Source organism: Tachypleus tridentatus, chromosome 9 (genome assembly GCF_004210375.1).
Source record: "Tachypleus tridentatus isolate NWPU-2018 chromosome 9, ASM421037v1, whole genome shotgun sequence".
Classification (NCBI taxonomy): domain Eukaryota; kingdom Metazoa; phylum Arthropoda; class Merostomata; order Xiphosura; family Limulidae; genus Tachypleus; species Tachypleus tridentatus.
Window position 1 is genome coordinate 20,393,903 of NC_134833.1, and position 8,856 is coordinate 20,402,758.

Here is an 8,856-nt window from a genome sequence, read left to right on the forward strand (position 1 = left end):
AACACTGTTTTCATGCTTTTACTATGCACAACTGTCACCTGATGCACGGCATTACTGAAAAACACTGTTTTCATGCTTTTACTATGTACAACTGTCACCTGGTTGCAGGGCATTACTGAAGACACTGTTTTCATGCTTTTACTATGCACAACTGTCACCTGGACACGGTATTACTGAAACACAGTTCCATGCTTTTACTATGTACAACCGTCACCTGGTGCACGGCATTACTGAAGACACTGTTTTCATACTTTTACAATGTACAACTGTCACCTGGAGCACGGTATTACTGAAGACACAGTTTTCATACTTTTACTATGTACAACTGTCACCTGGACTCGGCATTACTGAAGACACTGTTTTCATGCTTTTACTATGCACAACTGTCACCTGGTTGCACGGCATTACTGAAGACACAGTTTTCATACTTTTACTATGCACAACTGTCAACTGATGTACGGCATAACTGAAAACACTGTTTTCATACTTTTACTATGTACAACCGTGAACTGGTGCTCGGCATTACTGAAGTCACTGTTTTCATACTTTTACTATGTACAACCGTCAACTGGTGCTCGGCATTACTGAAGACACTGTTTTCATGCTTTTACTATGCACAACTGTCACCTGGTGCACGGCATTACTGAAGACACTGTTTTCATGCTTTTACTATGCACAACTGTCACCTGGTTGCGGCATTACTGAAAACACTGTTTCCATGCTTTTACTATGCACAACTGTCACCTGGTGCACGGCATTACTGAAGACACTGTTTTCATGCTTTTACTATGCACAACCTGTCACCTGGACACGGTATTACTGAAGACAGTTTTCCTTCTTTTACTATGTACAACTGTCACCTGGAGCACGGCTTTACTGAAGACACAGTTTTCATACTTTTACTATGTACAACTGTCACCTGGTGCACGGCATTACTGAAGACACAGTTTTCATACTTTTACTATGCACAACTGTCACCTGGTGCACGGTATTACTGAAGACACAGTTTTCATACTTTTACTATGTACAACTGTCACCTGGTGCACGGCATTACTGAAGGCACAGTTTTCATACTTCTACTATGCACAACTGTCACCTGGTGCACGGTATTACTGAAGACACAGTTTTGATACTGTTACTATATACAACCATCAATTGTTATATGATGTTACTATTGACACAGCTTCAACACCTTTACTATATCAAACAATCAACTAGTGCATGACATTACTTAAAGTAAAATAAAAAGTGTATTAATACGGAAAACTGTCACTGAATTTGGTAAATTTATATATCATCGTTTCTGTTTTTTTATTACTCAAAGATCCAGAGGCGTAGCGCCAAGCACTACAGCGAAACGTTATTTCTGAAAAGCTTACAAATCTAACAACCCCACCTTTAGTATACTTAATTATATAGTTCACTCCTTACAACACCGAATAAATACGACGTTCTTTCATTATTATTCGTATTATAATTAAATGCATGAACTGTTGTGTTATGAAGTGGACTTTTTAAACAATATGACGTTCTAATAATAATGAGAACTTTATGAATCAACTGTTTACATTTAAAACTGTTTCATTTTAATTGGTAATTTACAAGTTAGCGGGTTTGTCTTGTAGCCATTTTTAATGAAAGTTGTATATTAGTTGTTTTTTAGCTGTCAGAAACTTACGATCCCCCCCCCCCAAATCGTCACCCTAATGGATTTCCGAAAAACGTGATAACTTTCAATGCTAATATCTGTGTTTCAGTCTTTCCTTAGGACACAGCACTGATATTTCATAAGTGCAGCTCTGTACCGAGCACCAATAGCTACTTTTTACAATGAGAAAGAGCATTCCAAGCATTTGAAACTGTATTTATGTATTTATATTTATGTGTGTGTATGTGTGCGTTCGATGTGTAGTTTCTTATTTCCAGTTCAAGCCCGGCACGGCCAGGTGGTTAAGGTATTCGACTCCGAATCTGTAGGTCGCGGGTTCGAATCCCGGTCAGACCAAACATGCTTGCTCATTCAGTCGTGGAGGTATTATAATGTGACTGTCAATCCCACTATTCCTTGGAACAAGAATCGCCCAAGAACTGGTGGTGGGTGGCGATGACTAGCTGCCTTCCTTCTAGTCTTACACTGCTAAATTAGGGATGGCTAGCGCAGATAGCCCTTAAATAGCTTTGTGCGAAATTAAAAAACAACAACAAACCTTTGTTGTTCTTTGGCTGTATTACCAATAATGAGTTTAAAACTAACTCTTTTGTTAAAAACAACAATACACAATGAGTTTGAGATTTTTAAAATACTGTATCGGTTTTGATAGCCGCGCGCCAAGATACTGTGGTTGAGTTGTAAAGATAGCAATGAATCCATTATTGTGTGGTGAGTGATAAGGCTTTGGTGACTGTCTTTTGTTCGTCCAATAGTTCAAACTAGAGACGGTAACACATGTACTTGCTATTTTTGTATAAATACAAAATATGAATACTAATACAAAATATCAATACTAATACAAAATATGAATACTAATATCACCAGTATGTTTTTCCTATTATTAGGTAGCATCTCTAAAAGCTTTTTAAAGCTAATTTTAATATTATTTTATAATTATTTTCATAACTAAAATCTGTTTATTCATTAAAGATTAATGCTAATAAGACAACACTGTGGCGCCACCTATCAACCTGAAAATCTTTACCATTAATTCATTTATATAGTAATTCTATAATTACTTACACTTAATTAGTAAAAATAAAAATTAGAAAATCAAGGATAGTTCTCCGTTTAAAAATATTGCTGTTAGAAATCCCTGACATTAACTTCACATGAACTGAGAATTTGATACAGTTTACGAAATTAATTCGCTTTAGCATCTGCAAAATTCCTGTTGAATTGTGCGAGTTCTTAAAGGTAAGTCCTCCGCTAGTACAGCGGTAAGTCTACGGAGTTACAAGGCTAAAATCAGATGTTCGATTCCCCTTGGTGAACTCAGCAGATAGTCCGATGTAGCTTTGCTGTAAAAAAAAACACACACACTTAAAGGTAAAATTCAAAGGTTTACAATTATCGTTTTGTTACATTTATATTGTAATTTAACACTGTCGGTTATCCTTTCTCGAGTTGGTTAAAGCTGCCGTTTCGGTTTTAATAACGTTACCGACATGACTACACGCCTATTTATGCCTTTTGTGGATATGTAGTGAAAATATTCCTTACCAATGTGTCGTTTGTAAATTACTTTAAATAACAACAGAGGTGCTAATTACTCAATAATGATTTTGTTGATAACATAGGTCCTACAAAAGCGAGGACGAATATTAATTTTGGGAGAAGTGATTTAGTTATCAAAAGTGTTGGTAGCGGTGAACAGAAATGGATACCTATAGTTTGATGAGTTGATTATAACTTGTATTTTACTAGTTATTGACTACAACAAACTGTCAGTATACGTCATAACTATGATAACTAGATGATTATAAGTTGTATTTTACCAGTTATTGACTACAATAAACTGTCAGTATACGTCATAACTATGATAACTAGTTGATTATAACTTGTATTTTACTAGTTATTGACTACAACAAACTGTCAGTATACGTCATAACTATGATAACTAGTTGATAATGAGTTGTATTTTACTAGTTATTAACTACAACAAACTGTCAGTATACGTCATAACTATGATAACTAGTTGATTATAACTTGTATTTTACTAGTTATTGACTACAACAAACTGTCAGTATACGTCATAACTATGATAACTAGTTGATTATAAGTTGTATTTTACCAGTTATTGACTACAACAAACTGTCAGTATACGTCATAACTATGATAACTAGTTGATAATGAGTTGTATTTTACTAGTTATTGACTACAACAAACTGTCAGTATACGTCATAACTATGATAACTAGTTGATAATGAGTTGTATTTTACCAGTTATTGACTACAACAAACTGTCAGTATACGTCATAACTATGATAACTAGTTGATAATGAGTTGTATTTTACCAGTTATTGACTACAACAAACTGTCAGTATACGTCATAACTATGATAACTAGTTGATAATGAGTTGTATTTTACCAGTTATTGATTACAACAAACTGTCAGTATACGTCATAACTATGATAACTAGTTGATAATGAGTTGTATTTTACCAGTTATTGACTACAACAAACTGTCAGTATACGTCATAACTATGATAACTAGTTGATAATGAGTTGTATTTTACCAGTTATTGACTACAACAAACTGTCAGTATACGTCATAACTATGATAACTAGTTGATAATGAGTTGTATTTTACCAGTTATTGATTACAACAAACTGTCAGTATACGTCATAACTATGATAACTAGTTGATAATGAGTTGTATTTTACCAGTTATTGATTACAACAAACTGTCAGTATACGTCATAACTATGATAACTAGTTGATAATGAGTTGTATTTTACCAGTTATTGACTACAACAAACTGTCAGTATACGTCATAACTATGATAACTAGTTGATTATAAGTTGTATTTTACCAGTTATTGACTACAACAAACTGTCAGTATACGTCATAACTATGATAACTAGTTGATAATAAGTTGTATTTTACTAGTTATTGACTACAACAAACTGTCAGTATACGTCATAACTATGATAACTAGTTGATTATAACTTGTATTTTACTAGTTATTGACTACAACAAACTGTCAGTATACGTCATAACTATGATAACTAGTTGATTATAACTTGTATTTTACTAGTTATTGACTACAACAAACTGTCAGTATACGTCATAACTATGATAACTAGTTGATAATGAGTTGTATTTTACCAGTTATTGACTACAACAAACTGTCAGTATACGTCATAACTATGATAACTAGTTGATAATGAGTTGTATTTTACCAGTTATTGACTACAACAAACTGTCAGTATACGTCATAACTATGATAACTAGTTGATAATGAGTTGTATTTTACCAGTTATTGACTACAACAAACTGTCAGTATACGTCATAACTATGATAACTAGTTGATAATGAGTTGTATTTTACCAGTTATTGACTACAACAAACTGTCAGTATACGTCATAACTATGATAACTAGTTGATAATGAGTTGTATTTTACCAGTTATTGACTACAACAAACTGTCAGTATACGTCATAACTATGATAACTAGTTGATAATGAGTTGTATTTTACCAGTTATTGACTACAACAAACTGTCAGTATACGTCATAACTATGATAACTAGTTGATAATGAGTTGTATTTTACCAGTTATTGACTACAACAAACTGTCAGTATACGTCATAACTATGATAACTAGTTGATAATGAGTTGTATTTTACTAGTTATTGACTACAACAAACTGTCAGTATACGTCATAACTATGATAACTAGTTGATAATGAGTTGTATTTTACCAGTTATTGACTACAACAAACTGTCAGTATACGTCATAACTATGATAACTAGTTGATAATGAGTTGTATTTTACCAGTTATTGACTACAACAAACTGTCAGTATACGTCATAACTATGATAACTAGTTGATAATGAGTTGTATTTTACTAGTTATTGACTACAACAAACTGTCAGTATACGTCATAACTATGATAACTAGTTGATAATGAGTTGTATTTTACCAGTTATTGACTACAACAAACTGTCAGTATACGTCATAACTATGATAACTAGTTGATAATGAGTTGTATTTTACTAGTTATTGACTACAACAAACTGTCAGTATACGTCATAACTATGATAACTAGTTGATAATGAGTTGTATTTTACTAGTTATTGACTACAACAAACTGTCAGTATACGTCATAACTATGATAACTAGTTGATAATGAGTTGTATTTTACCAGTTATTGACTACAACAAACTGTCAGTATACGTCATAACTATGATAACTAGTTGATAATGAGTTGTATTTTACTAGTTATTGACTACAACAAACTGTCAGTATACGTCATAACTATGATAACTAGTTGATAATGAGTTGTATTTTACTAGTTATTGACTACAACAAACTGTCAGTATACGTCATAACTATGATAACTAGTTGATAATGAGTTGTATTTTACCAGTTATTGACTACAACAAACTGTCAGTATACGTCATAACTATGATAACTAGTTGATAATGAGTTGTATTTTACCAGTTATTGACTACAACAAACTGTCAGTATACGTCATAACTATGATAACTAGTTGATAATGAGTTGTATTTTACCAGTTATTGACTACAACAAACTGTCAGTATACGTCATAACTATGATAACTAGTTGATAATGAGTTGTATTTTACTAGTTATTGACTACAACAAACTGTCAGTATACGTCATAACTATGATAACTAGTTGATAATGAGTTGTATTTTACCAGTTATTGACTACAACAAACTGTCAGTATACGTCATAACTATGATAACTAGTTGATAATGAGTTGTATTTTACTAGTTATTGACTACAACAAACTGTCAGTATACGTCATAACTATGATAACTAGTTGATAATGAGTTGTATTTTACTAGTTATTGACTACAACAAACTGTCAGTATACGTCATAACTATGATAACTAGTTGATAATGAGTTGTATTTTACCAGTTATTGACTACAACAAACTGTCAGTATACGTCATAACTATGATAACTAGTTGATAATGAGTTGTATTTTACCAGTTATTGACTACAACAAACTGTCAGTATACGTCATAACTATGATAACTAGTTGATAATGAGTTGTATTTTACCAGTTATTGACTACAACAAACTGTCAGTATACGTCATAACTATGATAACTAGTTGATAATGAGTTGTATTTTACTAGTTATTGACTACAACAAACTGTCAGTATACGTCATAACTATGATAACTAGTTGATAATGAGTTGTATTTTACCAGTTATTGACTACAACAAACTGTCAGTATACGTCATAACTATGATAACTAGTTGATAATGAGTTGTATTTTACCAGTTATTGACTACAACAAACTGTCGGTATACGTCATAACTATGATAACTAGTTGATAATGAGTTGTATTTTACCAGTTATTGACTACAACAAACTGTCAGTATACGTCATAACTATGATAACTAGTTGATAATGAGTTGTATTTTACTAGTTATTGACTACAACAAACTGTCAGTATACGTCATAACTATGATAACTAGTTGATAATGAGTTGTATTTTACTAGTTATTGACTACAACAAACTGTCAGTATACGTCATAACTATGATAACTAGTTGATTATAAGTTGTATTTTACCAGTTATTGACTACAACAAACTGTCGGTATACGTCATAACTATGATAACTAGTTGATAATGAGTTGTATTTTACTAGTTATTGACTACAACAAACTGTCAGTATACGTCATAACTATGATAACTAGTTGATTATAAGTTGTATTTTACCAGTTATTGACTACAACAAACTGTCAGTATACGTCATAACTATGATAACTAGTTGATAATGAGTTGTATTTTACTAGTTATTGACTACAACAAACTGTCAGTATACGTCATAACTATGATAACTAGTTGATAATGAGTTGTATTTTACCAGTTATTGACTACAACAAACTGTCAGTATACATCATAACTATGATAACTAGTTGATAATGAGTTGTATTTTACCAGAAATTGACTACAACAAACTGTCAGTATACGTCATATCTATGATAACTAGTTGATTATAACTTGTATTTTACTAGTTATTGACTACAACAAACTGTCAGTATACGTCATAACTATGATAACTAGTTGATTATAAGTTGTATTTTACCAGTTATTGACTACAACAAACTGTCAGTATACGTCATAACTATGATAACTAGTTGATAATGAGTTGTATTTTACTAGTTATTGACTACAACAAACTGTCAGTATACGTCATAACTATGATAACTAGTTGATAATGAGTTGTATTTTACCAGTTATTGACTACAACAAACTGTCAGTATACATCATAACTATGATAACTAGTTGATAATGAGTTGTATTTTACCAGTTATTGACTACAACAAACTGTCAGTATACGTCATAACTATGATAACTAGTTGATAATGAGTTGTATTTTACCAGTTATTGACTACAACAAACTGTCAGTATACGTCATAACTATGATAACTAGTTGATAATGAGTTGTATTTTCCAGTTATTGATTACAACAAACTGTCAATATACGTCATAACTATGATAACTAGTTGATAATAACTTGTATTTTACTAGTTATTGACTACAACAAACTGTCAGTATACGTCATAACTATGATAACTAGTTGATAATGAGTTGTATTTTACCAGTTATTGACTACTACAAACTGTCAGTATACGTCATAACTATGATAACTAGTTGATAATAACTTGTATTTTACTAGTTATTGACTACAACACTACAACAAACTGTCAGTATACGTCATAACTATGATAACTAGTTGATAATAAGTTGTATTTTACCAGTTATTGACTACAACAAACTGTCAGTATACGTTATAACTGTGATAATTAGTTAATTATGTTAAGCTTTACTTTAAAAGTGATTGACTTAGCTAAATTACATCAAATCTAAAATATATTTAATGTTTGCTTTATCAGTGAGAGGTAAACAAATTCATTCATTAAGTGGAATATTTATCTCATTGACTTTATTTTTCTTTATCGCCGACTGACAGTGAAAATTATAACAATAAAACTAGAACATTTGTTTCATTCTATTTAGTTTTACCTTATTGATGGTTTTCGACTGTTATATTGATAAAGTAACTGAAACTAGGCACTTACTGTGTCCTGTTTTCTACGTGAACATGCCGAACACTTTAGTAGCTATGTATTTAGTTAATAACGCTTAACGTTAACACT